Raw genomic sequence first — 26990 nt, forward strand, 5'->3', positions numbered from 1 at the left:
GGATTCAGAGGCACAGGATTCACAGCCCATTCTGTTGACCTGCCACACCGCCCCAGCTCTGGGCAAGGCCCTCCCCAATTGTTCCGCCTGCTAACACGAGGAGGGGGGGTTACACAAGGGGGATGGGGGGTGGACGAGCAGTAAACAGTGGGTTGAGCTTCTCTCCTTCAGCGCACAAAGGGGCTGAATTGTGTCGGGACTGGAGCACTTTTTAGAGTGGCCCTGCCATGGGGCCTGAATGAAACATCTGTGGAGGCTGAGCCCGAGGGAGAAAATGCTATTTTGCTGTTCAACCACACTGACAACCTGTTTTCTCTTTCTTTACCCTCCAACCCCCCCCCCCCCCCCCCCTCACACACACCACCATCACCACCTCCCCTCACTGTTATTTCTCACTTGGCCTTGTAAAACTATTCAAACTGTATACTCACATTTGCCAAGCAAGTAACAGAGAAGCAACAGTAAATGAGGGAGAGAAAGAGAGAGATTACTTGAAGGTTTGAATGAGGATTCACTGAACTGGAAACTGGATTTTTATTTAAAACAAATTCCACATGCTTATGAACCTGCACAGCATTTTTTTTCCAGTTCAATTAAATTCAACAAACACAAAAATTCAATGAACTGAAAAGAAACGTTGATCACGTGGAATGGCTCCCAGATTTCAGTTTCCAGTTGAAAACCTGTCAACTTTTTGTTGTCCAACTGATTTCAACTATATGTATAACTCTGACGTAGCTTACAATAACAATGTTGAGTCCCGACGAGATATATACAGAAATGTTTAAATAGTATGTCAGTTACCAATTGTTAAGGTAGCATTTAGCATGAAGGCTCTAAAAAGCATGCAGAGACAAAGATAAAGAAATACAATTCCAATATTGCGATGTTGCCACATTTCCAGATTTAAGCAATTAACTGTACTATTTACCAAAAGCATTTCAGTCAAAGAACTGACCATTTACAGCAAATGGTTACACAGTTAAATGTGGCGGGAAAAGCTCTGCTTTGAAGGAGCTCTCAAATAATCCAAACAACCACGTTGATCAAACTGGATATCCCGCTTTAACAAACAGGCATGAATATTTCATCTTAATTACGAAACCGATAAGGAGTAGGGAGCTGCTGCAGCAAACGCTGTTTGTGGTGTAACATCCGCACTGTACACCTGCTGTGAATGAACTGAGAATGCTGAAGCTTCTAGAAGCCAAGGGCCAAAACTATGAAAATAAATTGTGATACACTGGAACCATCCTTTAATTCATTAATGTGTGCGAGCTGCAGACAGCTAACGTCCTGTAATCAGATGACTGGCGTATGGAGGCTATCATGGGTGTCGAGACCCTCCATCCATCAACATCACCTCCCCTCTTCCAGAAGGAACCCCCACACTCTCGACCTTCTTCCCCCAAAGTCCTTCTTCACCACACGCAGCTCAAAGAGCGAGACCACCGAGACATTTCAGTTTAATTGAAGGGGAAACAAAGATCCCTGCTTACTTCCTGGTCACCCATTTTCTTTAATCAATTTCCTCCCTTTGGTCCTATATCATCTGTAATTACTTTCCCTTTCCCGCCCCCTGTGGGTTCCTCCTGGAGCAAAGGTCCCCATACACACATATAAGGACACACACACACGCACACACTTATTGCTAACCCCCTACCGTAAGCAGGCAATACCTTTGGCATCAATACTCGTTGCCCCTCTTTGGCTCCTCCAGCCTGAACAATAGAGAAGGCCCACAGGCTCCAGAACCCCACCAAGCAACCCCTGACCCTGCCCACCTACTCCACTAAACCCCTACACACACACACACACACACACACACACAGGTTCATGTGGTATGTGGTATATTCGAGTCATAGACATTGTCACACACAGCTCACACGAGTCTGCAGTGAATGGGGGGGAAGGAGAAGAAGAGGAGGGGAGGCAAGGGGGGGGGGAGAGTAGGGCCACTTTAAATACCAGCTCAGCTTGTAATCACTGGAGTTTGAACTCAGAAGACTTCTTACGCTGAGAGGTCAAGAAGCCAGAACACTCATTCACTCCTTTCTTTCTTCCCTGCTGCCCTCTGTCACTCACTCCTCTCAGTGGGTCTCTCTGATCCATAAGCTGGTCGCCTTGTGTACAGTGAAACCCACGCTGGTATCCTGAGGAAATCCTCCAGCAAAGCAATGAGTGTGTTGTCTTACAAGCACCAAATTCACCGTGGCAGAAACTTCCTCCTGCGCTCAAGTAACACAAAGTGAATCTTCTGCCAAACGGTAAAATTATCTGGAAGAACTGAGGTTTATTTGCCATCAGATCCAAAGGGAATTCATTACATTTGACCAACCTGCCAAAGGGAATATGAAGACAATGCCTGTGAATATAATTTAATAGTGTTGGACCCGCTGCTTCCCTCAGGACATTTTGTGTACATCTGGTAGAGGCTGGATGAAAATGCCCCTCCAAATTATACACCTTTATTGGACTTCACATTTCCAAAATATGACCACCCAGAGAACGCAGCCCATACCACCCACACACTATTGGGTGGATTTATCACTCAGCTGATGCCAGTGTGCTTGATGAATGGAAGCGGCTTACAGTATTGGCATCATTACCTTGTTTGATGGGGAAGCGTAACATCAGAAACTCCGATAAATAGGTATTAGCCATGGGAATAGGAGAGGGAAAGGTGTTGCCTGCAGGCAACAATCACGATGTAAATGTCAAGAAAAGTGCTGGTGCAATATTGTAAAATAAATGAATAAAGAGCTGAGGAGGAAATGTTTGTGTGCGGTAAAGACAGCTCTAAAATTGGCCTCCAGTTAGTCAGCAGTGCAGTGGGATACAGATAGGAGGTAAACGGTGGTGTCAGCCAGAGGACAGTGCTGCAACTATAACGATTATTTTCAATACCACTTGCTCTTTTGATCATTTATTTCATTCATCTTATTTAGTATTGTAATTGTCCGAAAATAGTGAAAAATGCCCATCACAATTACCCAGCGGCAAAGGTGAAGTCCAAAACCCAAAGCTTTTCAATTTACAATAATTTAAAACAGGAGAAAAACTAAATTCAAAGGGTTGCATTGATGGGGGTGTCTTATTTCAGGTCAACTCATTTGAAGACATCACGATGGACTATATTTGTGATTGGCTTTAAAAAAATATACATTTTCTATTTTATAGACGAAACAAATAATTAATCAATGAATTGTGAAAAATAGGCAGATTAATTAACAATGAAAATAAAGATGAGAGACTCGTGTTCAGAGATCCAAGACGGAAACTCTCTTTCCGCCAGTGCACATTTACCAACCAGCTGTATCTAAATTCAGGCACACTGGGAGGACTCCAGCGCTTCCAGCATCCCATCATCTGCACTGTGCCACGTAGGCAGCAGATAAAGCCAACTGGTATCTCCACATGCACACACACACACACACAGACACACTTGATAGACCATTGATGTGGTCCTTCTTGTGTGGGATTTTTTTTTAAAAGACAGCAGGAAGGAAAGGACAAGACGGATTTTGGCCGCATTTTCAAAAGTCTAATGTGCAAATAATAACGGCGGTTCATCCAAACAGTGTGTGTGGTCAGGTGTTGATGCACACATGTTCTCACACACACACACACAGCAGTGCCCACACACATACTGTATGCACACACGCGCACACAACGACTCAGTGATTGGAGTCTTTGGTCTTCATCAGGTCAATCAGCGGAACCGTGGGACCTGGAGGCTTTGAGGCTGGATGTCCTTCTGCTTCCAGACTTCAGTGTGGCCTATTCCAGTAACTCCTCAGCAAATACAGACCATCAGTGTGTGTGTATGTGTGTGTGTGTGTAAGAGAGAGTTGAAGAGTGGGGAAGAGGGGGAATTGTAGTAGTAGGAGCTGGGAACAAGCTCTGTGTGGGGTACAAAATCAAAATTAGAGGGTATGAACTCATTGTCATTTACTGTAACACACATTACACGTTATCCATCCAGGTCATTAGCGCAGCCATCAGCTCTGAAGCACCCATAATGCTGAGGGGTCTGCTCGGACACCATGTCCAGGTGTTGTGGTGCATGTGAGCAGGGGTATGCTCTGAATGGAGTTTGTTCATGAAAGAATGAAAGGCGTTTGTTGTTGTTATCGCATTGGGGGCCCACCTGCGGCCGTCCGTGAGCATGTGCGTGTATCATGCGTATCAGCTTGCTTCATACTCACGAAGCAGAGCCCACCACAGGCAGAGCCCACCACAGAAGGTGCACAGATGTGCCGCTGGCTACGAGCAGAGGTAGGTCTTGCGTTTGGAAGTGAGAGCTCTCATCTGGCGTACGGCAGTAATCGTGAAATCTGACATCACTTCCACTCTAAAATACACAGCCAGAGAAGGAAAACAGATTGCAAAGCAATTTGGTGTAGAAGGAATATTCATGATCTTTCTTTAAATTGAAGTTATGTGTGGACACTGATAAGGAAAGCGTGTAATCATGGCGTTCCACTTCACTGGTGGTTTGTGTGACAGCGGGTGATTGATTTTGTTTGTGTTGGGGATTTCTGAAAAATATATGTTGAGCTTGAATTCAGAACCACATCAGTGGGAAGACCACCAGCTCCTTCCTCAACATGGAGGTTAACACATTTATGTCCTCCGCACGCATACATCAAGAAGCGTCACGACTGCACATTAAGGGATTGGTTCGTCCAAACAACATGACAATACAATACAATGGAGGGGAATGGAATTGTGTTTGTGGTGACGATCAGACTACAATAAATAATTACATTTAAATCAGACAAAGAGTCTACAGTCATGCTAGCAGCTACGTGTGTGAGGTGCAGGAGAGGGAGAGTAGAGAGGGAGAGTATGGACTGAAGTTGTGATGTGTCTGATATTCCAGTGAAGTGTTTGAATTACACTCTACTTACAGTGACAAACAGAGTGACGTCTAACTCATGAACGGGGCCATGTGATATTCCTCTGGTGTATGAAGGTCTGTATTGATACTGCCCTGCGTCTTTTTTAAACTATGATACTCTGGTCATGAATCACATCTCTCGTCGTCCAGGCGCCGTCTCACTCCATTTTTATCTCCTTGGATTTGTCACATAGCTGAAGTTACATCTACTGACTACTATCAGCCTATTAAGAATGTTACCAGCAGATATTATCTTCAATAACATATTCTGCAACACTGATCGAGCTCAATGGAACAGCTCCAGTCTGCGGTCGTCTTTGCCCATCAGGTAGTGGTGTGGCGGGACATTGAGTGAGACTACAAAGTGGTTACTGCAACTACAGACAGAGACAGGTGGCTGCACCAGAGCCAAAGCAGCGCATTTTTCGATACATTTGTTTCATTTGCCATCAGATTAAAAAAAATAACCAATCAGGTAATCATAAAAATGGTGAATACCGAGGCCAATTATTGGTCTGTCCCAAGTGTGGATATCTGTACCAAATGTCACGTCAATCCATTTTGATAGTTGTTGAGTTTTTGATAGTTGTTGAGTTTTTGATAGTTGTTGAGTTATTTCAGCGGACCAAAGCAGAACATGACCGTCCCTGTTACTCTGGACAATTGACGAAAAACTTTGGAAATATTTATGTTGGTAGAAAGTAGTTCATGGGAAGAAAGTAGTTAAAAATGAAAACAGTTTTTTTTCATGTTGTGAACACCATAAACGAATTAGGGGTGGTGGCATGAATCTCAAAACCCAATAGGCAAAAGCCTGGCCTAATAAAACCCAAACCATATTCATGGGAAGACGAAAGTCAGGGAGAAAACATGTCGTTTTATTAGCGTTCCTTGTATATTAGCGTTCCTTGTATTCCACCAGAAAAACGCCGCGAAGCCATTAAAACCACATGGCTTTCAGACATATCCCTGCCAAGTGGCAAAGTCTGGATTGGCCCTTTTTGTCAAGAAACCACAAATGTAGCAGATTAAAGCTGAACCACCACCCAGCCTGCCAATACCAACTAGCTTCATCTGCCATCTAATCCATCATTAGCAGAAAGTTAGGCCTGCGCTTGCCACAAGCTTTTCTCTGCACTGGAGTGCCACCACGAAATCTGCTCTGACTTGCTGTCGCCAGGTTCGATACTTGCATTGAAACCCGTGCGTACACACACACACACACACACACACCATGGACATTTTTTCACTTCCTCACAACAGCACGCCCCTCTCTCTCCGCCTCGTAAAACTTGTTTATCTCATTTTAAGTTCCTTCAATAAAAACATTTTTTTTTATAGCAAGTCTCCCCTGCTTGTTTTTCCCCCCCAACAACTTCCTTTTGATCCGGTCCCACAAGTGTCACGCTGAGGGCACGGTGTCAGTCTTACTGTAAATCAGGAACCCAGTTTTCCGAGTACCATGACACACGGCACAACCGGTAATGACCACGAGGAGGGTCGTGGTGAAATTGGGGGTGAAGTGGGAGCAGAGCAGGGGTGTCCAGCAATGCGTCACCAATCCCCTGAGTGCTTTCATCTCCTCTGATAAGTGCCATACCTAATCAGGTTAAAGCAGCGCATGCCACGGAAGGAGAGGAAATTCCAGCCAAAACGGTAACGTATCTGTTCCGCTCTCATGCGTCGCATTCCTCCAGCTAATTAGGAGTAAATATCTGACCCCGGAGAGAAAACGTCCACATTAGTCCAACCAGTCAGTCGGTGTGGTCCATCTGCACTCTCTCTTTCGCTCTCCTCACCCTCCCCCTCTTTCCTCTCACCCTAATTTGGCCCACAGATGACAAAAAACATAGGGGAGTTCTCAGTAGGTTTCTTTCTTTCTTCTACGGCTCCCCTCCTTTTTCTTCTCCTGCGTTAGGCCCCATCATTACTGACAGGCTATCAGTTGTTCTCATACCAGATTATCTACTGCCAATGACCTCCAGGTCGTGGCAGCGTGCTCTCTGCCACTTTCTCTCTTTGCTTTGCCTTTGTCTCGCCCCAGATACACTTCAATGAGTTTCAAGGCCCTGCTGACTCCAAATCAAAGATACTATTGATCGTAGCTCCAATTTGAGTTTTGGTAGTTTGGGTTAAAGGAGAAGCTTAAACAGCGTAGTGCGTTATTCCTAAAATCACCTCGGATCAAATAAAGTGTATTAAATAGAGCTATTTATCACTGATGAGAAAAAAACAAAGCTTTGTTTACAATGTTTCTTGTGCTGTTTTATGTCGTCATGATGGATAAATATTGTGTTTGTGCGTTTAGTTGTTCTTATCGTAAAAATTCTTATTGTAAAAATGTGAAACTATCATCTTCCATTGCAAATGAAATGAAGATCTGCAGCCTGACGGAGTTGAGAGCAGAAGCGAAGGACTCTTTTCATCAAAATTTCAGACTGAAAACTGAACAATCCATCACAAAGTCTTTGAAATAGCTCACAAGTACGTAAAACGATGAATTAAAAATGACGTTTATTTGTGGAGTCTCATCCCAACCCTTTCTCACAATGATGTTCCCGTACAACCAAGCTGCTGCCTCAACTACACTTTGAGGGAAACATATTTTTCCCAGATTAAGGTTGTAGTTAATCATGTGGTTAACTTTGTAAATTCGAATAAAACAAAACAAAAATACAAGAAAATGACTTGGTTAGATTTAGTAAAACATTGGTTTGGCTTAAACTTTGTTTGTTGTTTGTTATGTTATTTAAGTTATGGACTAAAATAAGTCAATGTTGACCTTTGGTTGCACATGAGACACGTCTTTTTTTGCACAACTGGTCAGCGATGGAGTCTCAGAGCTCGAGCAGTGATGATGTTATTTCGCTTTTCATGAGATGATGACGAGTTTCCCAGACCGGCAGTGTGTTTGAGGTGGGATCAAGACGTTTTATTTGTATATGAGCTAATTATTTAATTAGCTCTGCAAAAAAAATAAAAAATCTTTTCAGTTTTTGTCTGAGGTGTTACGGTTGACCTCAGTTAAACTGATAATCAGACTGAATTGCCATTTGTTTTCACATCATTAAGTCATATATTTGAATAAATTACCAAATCCGACATGAGGATGGCACTTTCATGTGGATGACACGCTGGCCATCATAGAGACGTAATAATTCTTCAAAAAATAGGGGTAACAGTGCACATTTTCAGATTTCTCCTGGAATGCATTGTAGAGTTAGAGTTGCACATGGTTGTACACACAAACAAATACCATAAAGCTCATTCATTGAAACCTGACACATTTTGTGCGTGATCTTGCGATTCTCATGTGATCTTTTGACATTTCCGAGAATCCAGCTGCCATGCAAGATAACTACAATATCTTATACAATAATCTTGTTGTTGGGTTTGTTTGATAGCTTAATGGTGGAGGCACAGGAGCAAACTGCAGGCAATGCTTCTCATTGAATTTCCTCGGCTGACTTTGGTGTGTGGCGTGGAACGAAGTGTGCCAAACACCACCGTTATTTGTTGACTTAGCCTTTCATGCTTTGAATATAAAAAGGAAACAAGCAAGGATGCAATCTAATGAAGCCTGAGGTGCCATTTGTATCTGACAAACATTGTTCCGAACAGAACTTTTGTGCTTCGTTGATTTCATCAATCTGCAGGGAAAACGTGTTGCAATACATGTTCAATCCTGGCGTGCATGTTCAAAGAAACGGTAACATATCCAAAAATGATTTTCATGTCATTGTCAGCTTCATGTCATAATCAATTCCTGCAAGATTTTCCACACCACACTCCGACAAATCAAAACAGTCCTTGGTCATTTTGGCTGCTTCACAGTCCATGTATTTATAACTGCGCAAACAGACTCACTTTATGTCTCATCAGCTGACGTACGCAGCACGCCACACACATAGCAGCAGGAAGCAGCCCAGTGTAGCACACTTGGAGCTGTTTACATTGCATTACAGAGAGAGGAAGGTGCTCGAGAAGCACATCATCATCCTGACCCATGATCCTGACCTGTGTGCAAGTGGATGTCAAGCCGCAGTCCACATGTTCCAAACTGGACTGCGGTCAAGAGCAACATTAGCAGGGGTTTGGCAGGAAACATCAAGATTGTGATAGAACTACAGTGGGCGGGGAAGTACAGTGTGTGTGTGTGTGTGTGTATGTGTGTGCTCTCAACACCTCCTTTATGCAACGCTGCACTTGTGTGTCATGAAGCGTAAAGTTAAGCTCTGTAACAGCAAACATGATGTAAAAATCATCTGGAGCACAAGACCCGTGTAGGAGTGACAAATGTTTCCAAGGCCGATGACAGATCTCTACGCATACAGAAGCTGTCATGATCCCTGATTGTAGAGACGGTGTAAAGCACCAAAAAAGGCTGCATCAACTTCAGTGTGTTAAACAAGGCATTCGTCAACAAGGAGGGGAGGACTGAGTGGCGATGATGATATTGCTGGGTTATGTAGCGGCAGCAGCGTTATGAACACTAGAGTGTAGTAACCCACACAAAGAGCTCTAACACACCACTTTGGTTTATGAAGCGTCTGTAGACCACATTAGTGTGCAACAGCTAGCATTTACACCCGGGTGGCTCACAATGTGTTTTTTTTAAACTCATATTTACTCTGTGGAAGGTAATTAGCGTGCTGATCAAAAACCATATTTATTCCCTTGTGGTCAACCACAGCACTCTTTCCACTTTGAAGTGTTTGCTGAGCAAAAACAACAACATCTAAATGTTTCCAGAAAATAAGACAAGAACTATTCTCAGCTTGATGTGACTTTTGTTGAATGTGCTGGTTCTTTTGAATGGGTGGAAATTATGGTTGACTGAAATAAAGTAATTCATATGTACACATGTTCTATATATATATATATATATATATATATATGGACTATAATATGGACACATACCACCTCTGTGGTGTTCCACTCTATTCATATTCTATACTCCTCTGTGGTTATAACCAATTATAGCCATAGCCGCTCATTATGTGAAACACATTAAATGTTATAATCTAGATGGGAAGACATTTTTGCGCGTCTCCACCGAATAAATAATTACACATGATAGATCAAAAAAGTGTTTTGGAGCTCCTCTCTGCAGCCCTCTTTCAGTGAATGTCTCTCAAACCTGCGATAACGAATATTTTTGGCATATGGAAACTTATCATGACTGTTTAAGTTTATATGCCGAACATTTTAGCAAACAGTTGTATATTTACGCATCCAGCAGTTACAGAGCAATATCATCATTTGTTTGGAGTGAAGCTTATGGCCACCTGGTAAAAGTAAGTCCAATAGTCGCTCTCTTTTTACTGATTTTGGTCTTAGCAACTCCTGAAGGAAGTATCTGGCTCTAATGTTCATTAGCCAGGATACAAGAAAAATTCAAATGTTGTGGAAAATCTTGTGTTGTGTCTTGTGAAAATGATTTCAACCGTCTCTGTTTTTCTTTTAGCTGAGAATGAATAACTAGATTATCGACCCCTAAATTAATAACATTGTATCTAAAACGGCTAAGTTATGTTCAGGATAATATTAACGTTCAAAATCAATTCAAGTTCATGGACGAGAATATTCTGAAGAGGCTTTTATGTTGTGGAAACGCTGTGAACAAACCCCCGAGTCACGTCACATTGTAAGGCAGGTTATAACTTAGGTGGCTGAAACTCTGAATATCATTTTGTAATAATGTAATCTAATAATAATGTCAGTTACATTATACCTAAAATGTAAATATGAGTCACTGCTGGCTAATAACTGGGTTAGTATTTATTATTATATAATTCTATGATAAATTTATCATGATTTATAAGCACGTAACAGATGATTAATTAATTCTTACATCTTAATTTGTTGTTTTTCTATTCAAGTTATTGGACAAAATTCACCAAAAGTCCACTCAGTAGCTGTTCTGGAGCCTTTAGTCACATCATATGATGGTCATCAGCATATTGACAGTTGTGCCCAGTGGTCATGTTTTCTTTTTTTATAAACATTTAAAGTAGTTCTTGTCTACTTTGGCAAACTAATTGAGTTCATTCTAGATGTTGAAAGCAGAAGTTGACAAAACAATCTCACCGTAAGGTCAATTTAACAACTGTTCTGGAGCTTTCGATCATATTACATGATCTTGATCAGCAATTGAATTTGGGTTTACGTTTGGGGTTCTAAGGTGAAGAATGAACTTTGAATCGTGTGGTAAGCATTTTTAGTAATGTTCGGTGTTATAGCTATTATATTGATGCAATTGTTATTCTCTTCATCTCAAATATTTCTTCGTACAAGACTTAAAACACGCTGATGTCCACAACAAGCAAATAAGAATATATGATTCATGGCCAAAATCAGAGTTTACGAATAATCCACAAATGCTGCTCAACACACGGGAACATACACACGGGTCAGCGGTCTGTGGTTTGAGCCTTGTTGTAGTCAGACAGCATGATGAAGTGTGTAGAGACCAGAAGAGAAAGAAAAGTGCTTCCTGGGCAGTGATGTGTGACAGGAGATATCAGAGAACTGGTGCAGGGTCAACCGTTGCCGACAGCCACCACACCTCTTGACATCCACCCGAGACCCCGGGAGTTGTGCTCCGCAGATATGGGTCAGTGGAGGCTGGAGATGTGCAGGTTCATCACCTCAGTGTGTGTGTGTGTGTGCGTGTGTGATCATCGTTTAGATTTTGTGTTTGTGCAAACTCTTTATGTGTCTCTCCGCTTGTATTCCCACTATCTGATTCCTCGAAAAGCAGCGCCAACTACCCAGGTGGTCCTGAGCCGCGAGGAGACGAGGCAGTGAGCAGGTAACCTAAACCTCCAGACCCCCTGCCTGCAGCTGCCTGATCTCCTCCCTCAGGAACCAGGGCTTCTTTTACTCTGCGCTTTGTTCTCCACCCCGCAGAACATTAGCACCACAATGACCTCAACAGAGAAACCCGAGTCCATAAAAACCTAATGGAGTAAGATGAAGGAGCCAGGCTGAGAGGACGGGTAGCTGCCCAAAAAAAAAAAAAAAGATGCCAAATTGTGTCAGGTTTATATTCTGCTAAATTCCTGAACTGAAATTACCGCTTCGAGGTTGTATGCCTGCGCCAAGCAGCCAGGCTGCAGTTTACATCCATGTCTGTCCAAAATGTCATCATTTTATCCTCTTAGATATTTGTGTTAGATTTACATAATTACCATTTGAATTCTTGACTTATAACCAAAAACGTGTTTTGTAGGTTATAATGAGCTTTGACCACCAAAATCGTATCAGTTCATCAAGTGGAAGTTTGTGCAGAATTGTACGAAAATCCCTCAAGGTGTTCCCGACATATCGTGTTCACAGGAATGGACAGACGGACAGATAACCCGAAAACATAATGCGGCTGTCGCATAAAAAAGGGTCTTCATAGCACTGATTTGGACCTTGCCGGAGGGGGTTTAGTTTTAAGTAGCAACTGCGGTTTTCGATTTGGGCACGATCATTTTTCCAAAGTATCCCCCTATCAGTGGTGAGGCAGGGGGAGAGAGGAGGGGACAGCCATGGCATGTAATAATGGCCTGTCATATTTCATCAACATTCCCGACAATGCATGACCCAGACTGGAGCCAGAACACACACTTGGGGAGCTGACACACAGCACAGAAATACATCACTCGGGTCAGAAGGTCGGCCAGCGTCATGTTTACTGGGACCATGAGACCCATATGTGTGTGCGTAGAGTCGGGGGTATAGTCCTCAACATCTTGGCTGGGAGTTTAAGACAGGAGCTTCCTCTGTCGGGAAAGGAAAGCGGAGAGAGGACGCAGGGCTTCTCCCATTCCTCCCCATGTCTGCGTGTTCTTTTTGTACTTTTATTCGTACCATCAGGATGCATTTCTTGAGAGAAAGTCAAGCACACAGGCCCTTGAGCTGAGGGCCCTCTGGGAGAGGATGGCTGCGCCACACAGACCCCCACACCCCGAACCCCACTCTTAGTCCCCTCCTCAAATTAGATCTCAGGTCTAATCAGAGACAGCTTGGCGTTGTGGGTGGAAACTAGCCACAAACCTCATCTTCAAACGACTGTTGGTTGCTGTGAGAGGCCCCCCTGTTCTGTTGACTGGGCAGGATGGGGCACTGTAAGCGGCGCTCTCAATTCTCTTGACCACACAATGGAAAATGGGAGAGAGACCACACAACAATTTGTGATTTCCAACACAGCGGTTGACCTACACAACGTTTCAGAGTGAAAACCTACTGGAATAATACGCCTGAAAATAACAATATTTAACGTCTTTCTTTCTCTTGGATGGCAGGTCAGGATGTAAAACACTAAGGTGGGAGAAAAAGTCGACTAAGGTTGGACAGAGAGAGCAAAGAGGTGCTTTTTTATTTGCCAATTAGAACTCACTAGCTGAGGCTCATTAGAATATCATTCATTTTGCAGGTATTTGGTCATAACCACAGCAGTAAATGAATCCAAGATTTGACCTGATAGTGGTGCTACATGACAAGTTAGGTTGATCAGCAAAGCTTCATCCTGTGGGGAATAAATGTACCAAATGTTATGACAATCCATCCAATAGTTATCAACCTTAAGGTGATGCTACAAAAGTCAAGAATGCCATTATGATGCATCATTTAAGAACATCTATCCCAAACGTAATGGTCCAATCTACCCAGTAGTTGTTGAGATATTTCAGTCTGGACCACAGTGGCGGAGCGATCGCCACACATCTCGCATGGCTAAAACTCAGTTGGCTGTGACATTATTTTAGCTGCAAAACCAAAACAAGCACTGTCACAGTTCAGCTCCACACCCTCCTCACTCTTCTTGTCAGTCACTCCCTCCTCATCAGTCTAAACTCCCTTCACCTGTTCACTCACCTGCCTCTGATAAGCAAGCCCCTCTATAGACTCCTGCCTCCCAGACACATTTGCCAGATTGTTCTTCGGTTTGCACGCCAGACTCTCCAGCACGCTCCCACGGATTAATCGCCTGTTACCGACCCTGCCTGTCCCAGTTCTACCCGCCTTGCCTGACTCCCGGTAAACCCACCAGCCTTCTGATCCTGACTCTGATTAACTCTGCCTGCTGTATCTGGTCGTTTGTAATAAAGCCAAAGATCCCTGGAGTCTTGTGTGTTGAATTTGGGTCCATATACAACCGGTTACAAGCACACTGCATCCTGACATGCTCATTAAAAACTAGAAATATAGTAGCAGCTCTGTGTCCTTGGGAGACTCAGCAGTTAGCAGTTGTCGAGGTCAGCACTAAATTAGACAGCAATCAGCCAAAGATGAGCCCTCCTAACCCACTGGAAGAAAAAGAAAGCAGCCAGTGGATTTCTGGCAACCTGTCCTTTGGCAAGCCCTCGTGATTATCACTTTGTGTGGAAGCATTCATTTTGCCCTCAATTGTAAGACAGAAAAAAAGTCCATTCCCCTTATTACACTGGTAATGATAGATTTCTCTGGCTGAGAGCACATGCCCGGCCCAGCCGGCCCGCTGCGTTGCTACCTACACCACTGATGCCAGAGCAAATGGGTCCTTATTTAAATCTGGTCAAGGGTAAAATTGGGGCCGTAGCTAGTCATTACAAAGTGGCACATGAAGTCTAATTTGGGTCAGGCTGTGGGGGCCTAAAAGCAGTGCAAGTACAGTTTTACGACTCCCTGTGTGTCTTTGTGAAAATTAAACAAATGTGCTTCTATCCATCAGTGACAAATAGAAACGCGTAATGGCCAGCACTCTCTGCCTTAGGATGTTTTTCTATTATCCAAACATAAACATTAAGAAACATAGATCTCCCACCAGTCAGATGACTCCCTGGTGGATGTGGATATTTGCATAACAAGTGAATTCTGTGTATAAAGTTGTAATAGACATGACACTGTTCCACATATCCTCCATGAAGCAGCATCTGCTTTGGAAGGGAAGAATATTCAGACGAGGTAGTGACAGAGCAAATGTTACCATTTAAATTCTTTCTTTCATCAATAAAGACTCCATCTATAGCCAATCTCTGTTTCTCCATGGTGAAGTTATTAATGTTGAGTGCTCATTACAGCTGTGCAAACACTGGATGGCGGCCAAATGACCCACGCTCTAGGAAAGCACGGCGATCTGTTCTGGCAAAGTGATTTTAAAGGGAGCATAATAACGTTTGTCATAACTCATAGGACACCGAGGACCCGTCGAGAGAGGCCTTCAAACCCAAACACGGTGTGTATGAATGTTTGTGTGTATGACACAAACCAAAACAGGCGAGCTGTTCACACCAGGCCAGCAAACAGAGGAGCAGATCCAGTGATGGAGGCCCGCATCAAAAGTGCTCGTTTCATCTGTTGAGGAGGTCCAGAGATCAGAGGGACAGAGAGGGGTGGGCACGGAGGGGAACGTCTCTTATGGGCCGATGTCGGGGGCCAAAAATAGTGGCAAACGCCCCTCTCTCCCTCCGTGACTCATCTGGAGTGCGTTAATTAGCAAGAGACGGTTTGCCATCATCGTGGCTGGAACCACACGGTGCATGGTGGTGACAAGGCCCAAAACAAACGCTCCTTAAAGAGGGACGGGGCGGCAGGAGGGGGGGGGGGGTGGTTAAGAGGGGGAGAGCCGGAGGGCAGTAGCGAGAGGATATGTCACACTCACTTGGAACCGATTGGTATTACCAAATCCTTCCAAGGACCAGGAGGAGAAGGGGGGGGGGGGGGGGGGGGTGATGGGGGGACCAGCACGACAAGAGGTGAGGCAGAGAAAAAGTGGAGACGAACAAGCTTTCTCATTGCGAGGATTATCATCCCTCTCACATCCCCCCCCTCTGGACTTTCCACTTATAACTGAAGAGAGTTGAAAAGTGGAACTTACTGTTCTCCCAAACCTGTGCTGTACTCTCGATGGCACGCACCAATGGACGTCTGTTCAGCAGCGAAACCCAGGAGCTACAACAGGAGAAATCCCCAGTTGACTATAATGGGCTCAACAGGCCCTTGGACATTAAATTACTCTGCCTGCACATCAATTAATTCACCTCCGTTCTCTCCACAAACAAAATGGCCCATTCACATATCATCGCAGACCCTGCTGAGCAAATACATGCCTTCATCATGTCTGTATGTTTTGGGTCAATGTTTTCTTTGCATTTTGAGTCATATTGATTTAAGTCTGGACCTGGTAGGCTCTCTGTGTGTGTGTGTGTGTGTGTGTGTGTGTGTGTGTGTGTGTGTGTGTGTTAGAGATACAGTAAGAAGAGAGAGAGAGAGAGACAAGCAGACAGAGAGTAGGTTCTCTGTGTACATTTGTGCGTTTACTTTAGATCCATGAGATGCTACGGGAAATAAGTAATTAAACCTTACATAGCTTGCCATATAAAAAAAAAACACGTAATATGTTTTGTGGGAGGGATTGTTGGGGATCAAAGACAGAGCAGCAGATATGAGTTTCTGTTCCTGGCTGGTCGAGGAGGGGGGTTGTCATACCAGACATGGTGAGCACATACATTTCCTTGGGCCCCGGGCGTGTGCTGAGGTTCTGCTGGGTGGACTCATTACTCACTGGGAGCCCTGAGCCTGGGGTTGACGGAGAAGCCTGTGTCACACCCACTACTGACCGTTGTGTAATCCCTCCTGGGGTTGTGGAATGAGCTTGTAATGATGACTGGTTTTAATACGGCTTCACCCTCCAAAACACGCAGAGACGCTCAGGAGGCATCCATGCAAACCTAGACTAAAACCTGCTGCGATGTAAGTGATACTTCCCAGCGAAAGAGCTTCTGTCCATAGCAGGAAGCCCTGAACAAAGGTTCACATGCACACATATGCACACATATACACACACGTTTCTAAAGTATTTAAAGCTGAAATGTTGCAGCAAAATCAATTAATTCCAATGGAATGCAGTCATCAGTGGATTCGCAGACAGCGACAAAGTAAATCCGCATTTATCTTTTGCCACAGCTGAACTCGAGCAGTTGATCAATAGCAAGCCATCTTAACAGGGCTGAGTTTGTGGGAGAGAGCTGGAGAGTTGCAGATGGAGAACCCTACCGTAGCTTATTATTTCAGCCAGGCGTAAGCCTGAGAGAGGTTATGTGTGTGTGTGTGTGTGTGTGTGTGTGTGTGTGTGTGTGTGTGTGTGTGTGTGTGTGTGTGTGTGCACCTCTGTGTCTGTCCATGGCTAATTTCTCATTCTGCTGAAGCAAACTGCACAATATTTTGGCTGCCCAGTTATGGCTGCATGCTCAAGGACCTGGTGCGGTTGCGGTGCCTCACACTTTCTCAAAACACCGTTTATTGCCTGTTTGATACTGCCATTGACTGCCTGCTAACTCCTCTCTCACTACTCTTAACCGGCCCTTCGGACGTTAAGGGGACGCGAACAGCTAATGGAACTAGCAGTACACACACTGCTGTACATCGCCGCCACTCAGCTTGGTGAGTTTACCTTTGTGTTTTGGCAGGATTGTATGAAGTGTATTACACGGCGACATAGAGTCCATTGCTTGTATAAAGTCAAATCACCGCAACCCTCCTCTATTAGAGTACATACTGCTCCACAAAAATAAACGATTTGCAGACAGTTATGAGTCAATAGTCTTTTGAATTAACTGAGTGAACTTACTATCCTGTGAACAAGCTCAAATATGCCACTCTCTAATGTGGTCCTTTAAAACCTTTTTTAAATTTTTTTCATGAACAATGGATCACATGGCTGTGAGTCAAGATAGTCAGCGTGCACCACACCAGGATTCTGACACTGAATCAGTTCAATGAAATGCAGCAATCAATTATTTAAATATTTACCCCTGTGCTTCTCCGAATGTGACTTTTCACTGTCAAAACATCTCCAGTAAAAAGAAAAAAGCCTATCAGCAAACATTCATGAATTCCACCTGTAGCACTATCAGCTTTCATAAACTTGTTCACAAATCAAAACATATTTTTTATGCAGAAACATTTTCATTTTGACGTAGCAAGATGAACCAAGCCAACTTGTCTTGAAACGAGGAGCGGTATGGAGCTCTCTGACCTGCTGCATAATTAGGCTCACCCCCGTGATTTTGTCTCTTTGTCAAGAATGTTCACGAATCCCTGTGGATGACATCATCTTGTTCTGGCGAGTTGTAGCCAAACAGACAGAGAGAGAAGCAGCACCAAGCGTAGCATCCCGATCCAAGCCCTCAGCAGGCACTCTCTTGAGCCAGCAGACCTGGACCAGTAGAGAGAAATGCCCCCCCCACCCCCTATTATTTCTGCCTTGGTTACATCATCCTCTGTGTGCACATTTCAATAATGCCTCTGAAATCTCCCACTGGTTACAAGACTCAGGGGGGGGGGGGGGGGGGGGGGGGGGGAGTGAAGAAAGAAAAATCGCAGAATGTGTGATGAAGAATAATAACATGCATCCAGGAATCGCTGAGCATTCGTTGAAAGACACGAGTTTAAAATGTTTGGAACATGCCAATCGGATGTAGCTTTCTGTCTGTCCTCCTCTTCCTTCGTAATCCCTCCAAGTAAATGTGTAGTGGTAAGCGTTTGTATTGACTCAGGCTGGTCAGCCGAGCTCTCTTTTCAACCCCCCCCCCCACCCCGAGCCCCCCACCATTCAGTCAGTGGGGGGGGGGGGGGGGGGGGGTGGCTCTGGGCTCCATGCAGACTCAGCCATAGCAGACATTTTTGTGGTGAAATCATTAAACCCACGTGCAGCTCTCTCTCTGTGGTCACTGGGGGTCGTGCTCCTCTGCCTTTAGCTGAATAAATCATAAAGTTTGCCGGGGGACCACACAAGAAGCCAGCACAGTGCAGCCAGCCCATCTAGTCTATGCAGCCAGCGCAAAACACATGCACACGCACAGCCCCAGACCTTGTTATTTTTCAGAAAAACACCAGCAGCGAGACAGAGACAGAGGAAGCGAGACAGAGAGAGGCAAGGAGGCAAAACTGTTGGGGCACAAAAGAAAACAATAGAGAAGACATTGCACGAGAGATAATGTCAAAGCGATGATACAAATGTGTAAAGTTAACATGTCTGTGTTCTGTGAAACAAAACAGCAAGGTGGAAAAAAACTGACAGAAAGGGAAAGATTGAAACAGACTACAGAGAAGGGGGAAAACTGAAGCTAATGCACACAATAAAATACCACTGAAGAATCTGAAAGAGATGTCAACAACATTTGCTGGTAACATCAGGTCAGATGGAACTGAAAAAACAACAACATTCTTCGGAGCAGGCTCGGGAGCATCATAAAGGAGAGAGATCCTCTCTCCCTCTCTGTCCCTGTCTGGATGACCTCGCCAGACTGATCCTTCAGACAAGACCGGACTACTAGAAGAGGAAGCACTGTCCTGTCTGAGGATCACATACTGTCTAGGGAACACTTAAACAGGTCCGGCTGAGAATGTGTATGTGTGTGTGTGTGTGTCTGTATTTGCAAGTTGCACCAATTAATACTAAATTTCCAGAACAGATCACTACTAAAACTGTCACTGGGATTTTAGAGAAAAACTTCTGTGGACGCTTCAGTCACATTTCCATGTGAGATTGTACAAGAAGCAGCAGCGCTGGATGTCTTTGCTTCAGTGGTGGAAGAATTCAGAACCTTTATTTTGTAACAGTAAACAATGTTTTTGTTGTTAAAGTTACAGGGGACTTTTAACTGGATATTAAACAGTCTCAATTTGATACTGTTGCATCTATTTGACCGACATAAACAAACAAGACCTGAGCGAAATATTCCTGAATCCCAAATTTCGTCTGTTAGCAAATATGTTAACCATTACAATTTTGTAAGATGACCGGTGCTCTGCCTAAAGTGGCCAAATTACTGATTGCAGGTTTAACCTTTTCCAACTCCACCCTATTTTGGAGCAAAACCGCCTAAAATGACATATTAAAATGGCTGTAGCTTCTGAACCAGTATATGCATCAATGAGGTCTTTCTAGAAAGAAAACCCCCCTAAGGCTCCTTGTGGAAGTGTCAGAAAACCTGTAGGTCATACAGATCAGGCCTTTGTGGGCCTTTGAAGTCAGTAAAAATTGAAGATTTTTGTCTGCCTAAAATAAAAAGTATCTTTCAGTATAAATAACTGCTAGTGGCTGTATCTGTACAGGTAAAGGACAGTATAGGGCTGTAACTACACTATCAGTGAACAACTGCCTCACATTTGAAGAAGGTTGGACAAAGTATGACCATTCTACAGAGTTTCTTCCATGAAGAGATCCAGGCGGAGCTTTAAAAGGATATTTGGAGACCCAAATGGACACATGGTAACCAAATGATATTCTGACACACTAAAGGTGTTTCTCCCTTTATATTTTGATATTATATTATTTTCCTTTTATTTTTAGCCTTTGCAAATTGCAAAAACGATGTATATATGGTTGAAGACGTGGTGTGTGAGTAGCGGACTTGCTGTGTGTAATGGCTGCTACAGAGCGCATGATCGAGTGTGCCGGTACGCAAAGGTTATACGTTGGTTTACGGCTTATGTAGGAAATAATCAGGTTTGCACTATAAGTACGAGCGTTTTCTAAGGGCACTAGTTCCATGGTAAGATCCGCTAGCACATTGTCGGGTCTGTAATGTGTCTTTTTCCGTCGAAATGCTGCAAGATGCGACTTGCAGCGGTTATGGTGACTTTAGACAGTGTGTGTTTGGGCTCCGTTTGTGACAAAATCCATAAGAAATTAAAGAAAATAGATGTTTTCTTTGCAAAGATGAGGATTTGGGGCATGCTGGGATACCAAACACGGCCATGTTTTGTGACGTATTTTGAGGAAGCAAGCCGTACGAACGGAGTGGAGTAAAAGGTCAAATTAAAAGTAACAAGTGTACAGTACCTCATAATTGTACCTAAGTACAGTACTTGAGTCGTTATACTTAGATTCCACCACTGCTGTCATTTGATATGTGAACCATGAATTTATATATTAAAGTCAACTCAAAATCAACTTTTCCATCAATCCTTTTTCGATGTTTGCTTCCGACTTTCTCCAACTTAAATTCATCGACGAATCTAAACCACCAAACAAACCACTCTTATTCTGTTTTTTAACGCCCTGCTGTCCTGCTTTGTTGTTCCCTCTTTCTTCACCTCCATCAAGCCTCTGTCACCTGACTAAAAGGTGGGGGTCGTCACGTGTGTCATGGTGAGAAATGTAAGTGGCAGAGCGGCCTGGAGAAAGAGGAGAGGGCGAGGGTGGAGGTTGAAACTCTACCCTCACCGTTAACGGAGGCCATACCACCTCTCGACCCCAGGCCACACATTTCTGAGTGAACTTTGGCCCTGTGACCACACCAGTGGTGCTGAGTACCTCCTCGAGTCATATATACACACAGTATATCCTCAGACACCCTCTGGCTTGCTGGCAGGCTGCCATTACCTGGAGATTGTATCAGTGTCAGTGTGTGGGGGATTCTTGCTCCCTTGGGGTAAAGCACAGAGGGCAGGCGCCTGATCGCTCTGTGAAATGTTAATGTGGAACAAAACAGGCTGAACTTTGAGTGTAGCAATGTGTGAAGCTGTGCTCGTAGGTTAAAGCAAACCACCCAGCCAAATTCCAATCAAGTATGTGAAATTGGGTTTCAAAATCAGGAAAAAATAAGCAGTATTCTCTTATATTACTACATACATTGTTGTAATCTTGCGTTGCAACTCCTGCTGTCACAAGTTTACGATATTCTCTGCAAATCGTTCATCTATATTAGCCGTTGGTTCTAACTGTTGGGCTACTAGCTGGTCTGATGAGGTGTCCCTCTGTAAAATAACGTTAGGGGGTTGCAACAACTACACAGTAGTTACTTTGGACTACTTACTATAATTACAACACCAGCACACAAGGCAATTTACACTCATTGGTGGGCATGTACTGCCAATGATGGCACCAGATGTCAGGAGGATGAAGGAGATAGACAGTTCGGCCTCATTCACCAGCGGATTATTTCTGAATCCCAGTTGTCTTCTTGGAAAGTTGTTGAATATCCAGTGTACATTGTTCACTGCAGAGGCAAGATGTTGGTGGGGATCCATTGCTCTCCATCAAGGTGGCTCCTCACAAAGTTATTCCACTTTTTCTGCACATCACGATTTGTTTTGGTAATTTTAAACGAGGTGACTACGTTTTTTTTTGTAAATCCTGAAAAACTAGGGAATATACATTTGCGGAAAGTCAAGGAAGTCATGGCTAGCTAGCTAACTGTAGGCTGTGGTAAGTACGTGGTGTTGTAGCTCACTATTGAGCTGCAAAACCACTGACGCTGTGCCCTCTAGTTATTGTTTAGTGTCGCTTCATCAAGCCATGATTTCAGGCCTGTAAAAAAAATCTTCAACACGAAATTGATGAAAAACAGTCCAAATCCACAATTCAGTACAAAATAGTTCACAGTCTTTTTACATGTTTTCACCAATTGTTTTCTAACATTTCTGTTTCAAACAAATCTCTGATTTTACTTCACTCAGACTTTAATGAACTCTATCCCCTTTAGCATCAAATGGCATGTGACCAAACCCACAACAAATCAGATGCCTTTGAGTGCTTTGAACGTTTTCTAAGCACACATTGATGGTTCCACAATCAGATCACTTACTTGCATGCTTTACAGTATATCTTCAATGCACTGCCTTCATTAGTGACTGAGACAAAAATCTCCCATTCAAGCTACAGGTTTCATTAGCACTGGTATTTCAATTTTGAAGACAGTAAATTGGCCAAGGAATGCAGCTTGTTCCTTATCAAAGTCTGGAAGTCAGGGATCTGGAAATGCCTTGCTTTGTTGAGCGTTTAGTTTATCTGTCCCGTAATTGCACATTGTAAAACTGTCTTTCTGGGCTTCTTGCAATCCCCAATGGCCAATGTAACCATCTGGCCCTCGCAAAGATCTGAGCAGGAAGTTATGTGAGACGTAAGAGGATAGGAACTCTGATAATGGATGTTTAGCCTCACATAAAGTTGGCTGATTCTTCGCCAATCCCGTCATTGTCGTCAAGTGCCTGTCGCCGCGTGTTTGACTACCTTGCCAAAGTCGTCAATCTTAACGCCGCTTTCCTGCAGTAAGAAGCTCAACAGGATGTTAACAAGCTTTTCACGGTTTTTTTGCACAATGCACTGCTTGCAATTGCAGGTGGAAAGCACGCAGACCACTGTGTTACTCGACCTGGCATAAATGGTTCATTGAATCAGAAATTCTGGCATCTCTTTACCTAAGTGCAGGTGGATGGAGCACACAGCCACGTCTTTGTGCAAAGTAGCATTGCAATATCCCCATGGGGAGCACCTGCTGTGTTCCTGCACAAATATGTCTCTATTATGAGTCTATGTGTCAACATGACATAGTGATAAAAAAACTTTTTGTTCATTATTTTACCTTCTATATATATATATATATATATATTCTATCCTGTCATTTCAACGCTTGTGAGGTTATCAAGACACATGTTCTGTGTCTATCGTCATCATGCTTTCACAATAAATCACTCTGTTAACACATATAAGCAGGTGGCTGGCAGCCTCCTACCAGCCAAGTCACACAGTCCGATTGTGTAGGATGGGAGAGCATGTACGTTCAGCATCCCTGCTTACCCGGAGGGTTTCAGAAAGCTGGAGACGGACACAGTGATATTAAGACAAGGAGGTCCGAGGAGAGTCAACCTCTGTGCACAGATCCCTCTTTATGCTCCTGTTTATTATGGTCCCAAGTAATCCATGCCTTGTGCACTACACCAGAGCTGCCATATGTCAACATCATGCTGGTGGTTTGCAGGGTTCCAAACAACAGATAGGGTGCGCTGAACCTGCCGTGTAAACTTTATAAAACACATTCAGCCGAACTATAATTATTTACAAAACCAGAGCACGGGAATATTTAGAGGAAGGGGGGAAGTTTGTTGCCCGCGGCCTTTGTGATAAAAAAAAAAACTGCATTCAGAATTATATTTTACCAGCACCTTGTTATGGCACCTTCAAAGCAACGGCGAGTTTGAAATCAAAGCTCTCATTTACTAAAGGGCTAGAGAATGCTGTATTGTATATGAGTGTTTAATTTGTGCAGCTTTGCCAGTATGGCTAACACACAGGTTTGTGTGTGTGTGTGTAAACATTTCACCTTCAGTGTCTTCACGGTCTAATGGAGGGTTCTGCAAAATTTAGTCCACCTTTACGTAAGAGCAGGCGTGGCAAAACCGGGTGGGGGAGAGGGGTAGATGGCGAGGTGCGGGGAGGGGGGGGTTATTTTTGTGAGCACCCCTACAATGCTCCACCTGTGCCTCAGCCATACCCCAGAGGACCACCCACTTAGGGAGAGAGAGGGCAGTCGAGAATCCCTATAACCTCTTTGGGTGGGCAATAAGGCCTTGCGCTGAAGTAGAGTGTTTGAGACAAGTGAAAGACTCAGGAGGAAGGACTCTCAGCGACTACTATCACACCACCAGCGAAGAATAGCAAGTGCTGGTGTGAATTAAAGAGGTGCTACATCAGGGCAGCCTGTGTGTGTGTGTGTGCGTGCGTGTGTGCGTATGTGTGTGTGTGTGTGTGTGTGTTAGTAGTAGTTGTAGGAGTAGTAGAAGTGGTACATGCATATCCATATGTGTGCATTGTGTGAAGTTGAGTAAGAATGAGAAAAACTGACTTCATTTGGATGGGAATTATATCACGGATTTACAAACCCGCGTTCATAGAACTCAGCATAATCAGAGATCACCACGCCAGACATCACGTTACATATATCAAAGACACTTGAGACACTCCGCTCATCCCTCTCATCGCCACTTTCATGGTGAATTTCATGCAGATAACCATAGTCATTAATAACTGTCAGTTATGATGCCGGCATGAAACAGCTAACACCAGATGAGTAGCAGGCCTCCACAGAAGACACACGGAGGTCTCCAAGGTCAAAGACACACTTCACCATCACTGACATAATGCTGAGTGGGTTTGGTGCAAAGGGAGTCCTTATGGTAATATGAAACACCAGGGACGTAAACGGCCATCAGCTGTGATGTGTTTTTATTCTGATAAAATGTCTGCAGTTACCAGTAAACACACGAATCAGGGTAGTGAGCAAATACACATTTTATGGCAACTAATTATACAGCAACTCATTTTATAGTGATCCTGTTCAGGTTTCCTTGAGGTTAAAATAAACATGCATTTAAAACAGTTTTGTCTCTGTCAGGGAATATTGTCTACCCACAGACCCTGCTGTATCCATTAGTATCCATTAGTGGTCAGTTACAATAAAACACATGCTGCATCGATCAATGCTCGGGAACCAAAGATCTGGCATGAATAATATACATCATCGTGTAAATTACGACATCTTTTCACTGTAGGTAATTCTGTGTGGATGTAAGCGTAAATTACACATAATGGCAAGGTGTAAGGATGAGCGTCTGGTTGTGTTTGCTTGTATCTATCTTTGCTTATATGAATGTGAGTGATTGATGGCTGAGGAAAGAGGTGAAGGCCTCCTCCCCGGTGGTCTGGCTGGGCTCTTAGCCACTGTGCAATGATCGCTGCTGCTGCTATCCCTGACCCACATCACCACATCATTGACACTAAACCGACCGCCAATCTTCCGTTGGCCTGTTGCCCTTGGCACCGTCTCTGCTGGAGCTGTTTGGATTATCACCCTGCTTCATAATGAAGGCCGAACAATAATGAAGAGGAACACTGTGTCCACAAATACAAGATAAAGTTTGTTTGTCTGTCATTATTGTCAGGCTGACTCATATTTTCCTCTTTAAAAAAAAAAAAGAGAAACGTGGTGCACACTGCTGCACAGGCCAACCCTGCGGTGCACGTGTTAAGTGGCAAACACAGGGAGGATAAAACAGCTCAGGAACACTATCCCATGTTCAAATAAACAGAGGTGTGTGGGGTCTGAAGGACACACACACATTCATTAGGTGTCTCTGTGCGGCCAGACCCGTAGTGTTTGCGCAGTGATACACACACACATTCACATACACACACACATGCCCTTACTCGCTCTTTTTTTTATCTCTCATTCTCTCTTTTTTCTCAGACACACACACTCACACACACAGTCCAACCCCCAATTCGACAATCAAACAGCTCCACTGACCCTTAGCTTCTCTGGGATTCGGAGTTTACACCCCGACATGGGCCGCCCATTCCTGTTTACCCAAGAAACCTGACTGATGGATTGTATTGTTTGGCCTTTCGCAGTTATAATTGGCTCCGTTGTATAGGTTAAAGCTTGGGATATATTCTGCAGGCCCCAAACATGCCACGCTTGGCCTCAGGGTCAATGACACTCATATCAGTCCAGGGCCCCCTAAATGGTAAAAGGGTCAGTAGTGAACATCACTGGCTCGCTAACGACATCGGTCGGTGGCGATGACTTCACCATCTTACCCCCTCTCCGGCTCCCTGCTGCTGAACCAGAGACACAAGCTTGGCCAAGCATGCCTTCTAGTCCCCCGGCACCCAGTAAATATTTAGCCAGGACTCCACACTGTGACACAGAGCCAGTCCAAACAACCTGCTAAACAATTATCATTGGCATAATCTGTATACTGCATTGCCTCCTTTATGTATCCATGTGTCAATATAGTATTTGGCTTTCAAATGCCATGTGATATTTTGTTAACTTGAAATGTCAAATTGTGCTGAATGTGTACCGACTATCATTCTGACACCACAGAGAAAGAAAATATACATTTCAAGTTGGTAAGTCAATGCTGTAAATAATGTCCAGGGACTGGATCCAGTATGTTTCTGCCCTCACTAGCATCATTGTACCTCAAATAAGTCTGCAAAAAACCCCAAGTTGAATGCGCACACGACGGTCAGTCTTAAAAGTTGATAACCAAGCTGGCAACGTAAAAAAAAAGGCAACTGCAAACACAGTGAACCCAAGATGTCAAAATAGTGGTATATAACAATTAACAGCTTGATTGGGCATAGACGTCGGCTGAGAGACATCACAACAGTGATCGTACTTGTGTAATTGTATACAGCTACAGGCCAAGGAACTCTGTCTAAATGTATTATATAAAAGATGATTCAGCCATATGTTAAGGTGACAAACTAGCTTCACAAAAAAAAAAGGTTTGGACTGTATGCTATGATGGAAAATAATTTAGT

The sequence above is a fragment of the Melanostigma gelatinosum genome (assembly GCF_949748355.1).
Source record: "Melanostigma gelatinosum genome assembly, chromosome: 11".
NCBI classification, from domain to species: Eukaryota; Metazoa; Chordata; class Actinopteri; order Perciformes; family Zoarcidae; genus Melanostigma; species Melanostigma gelatinosum.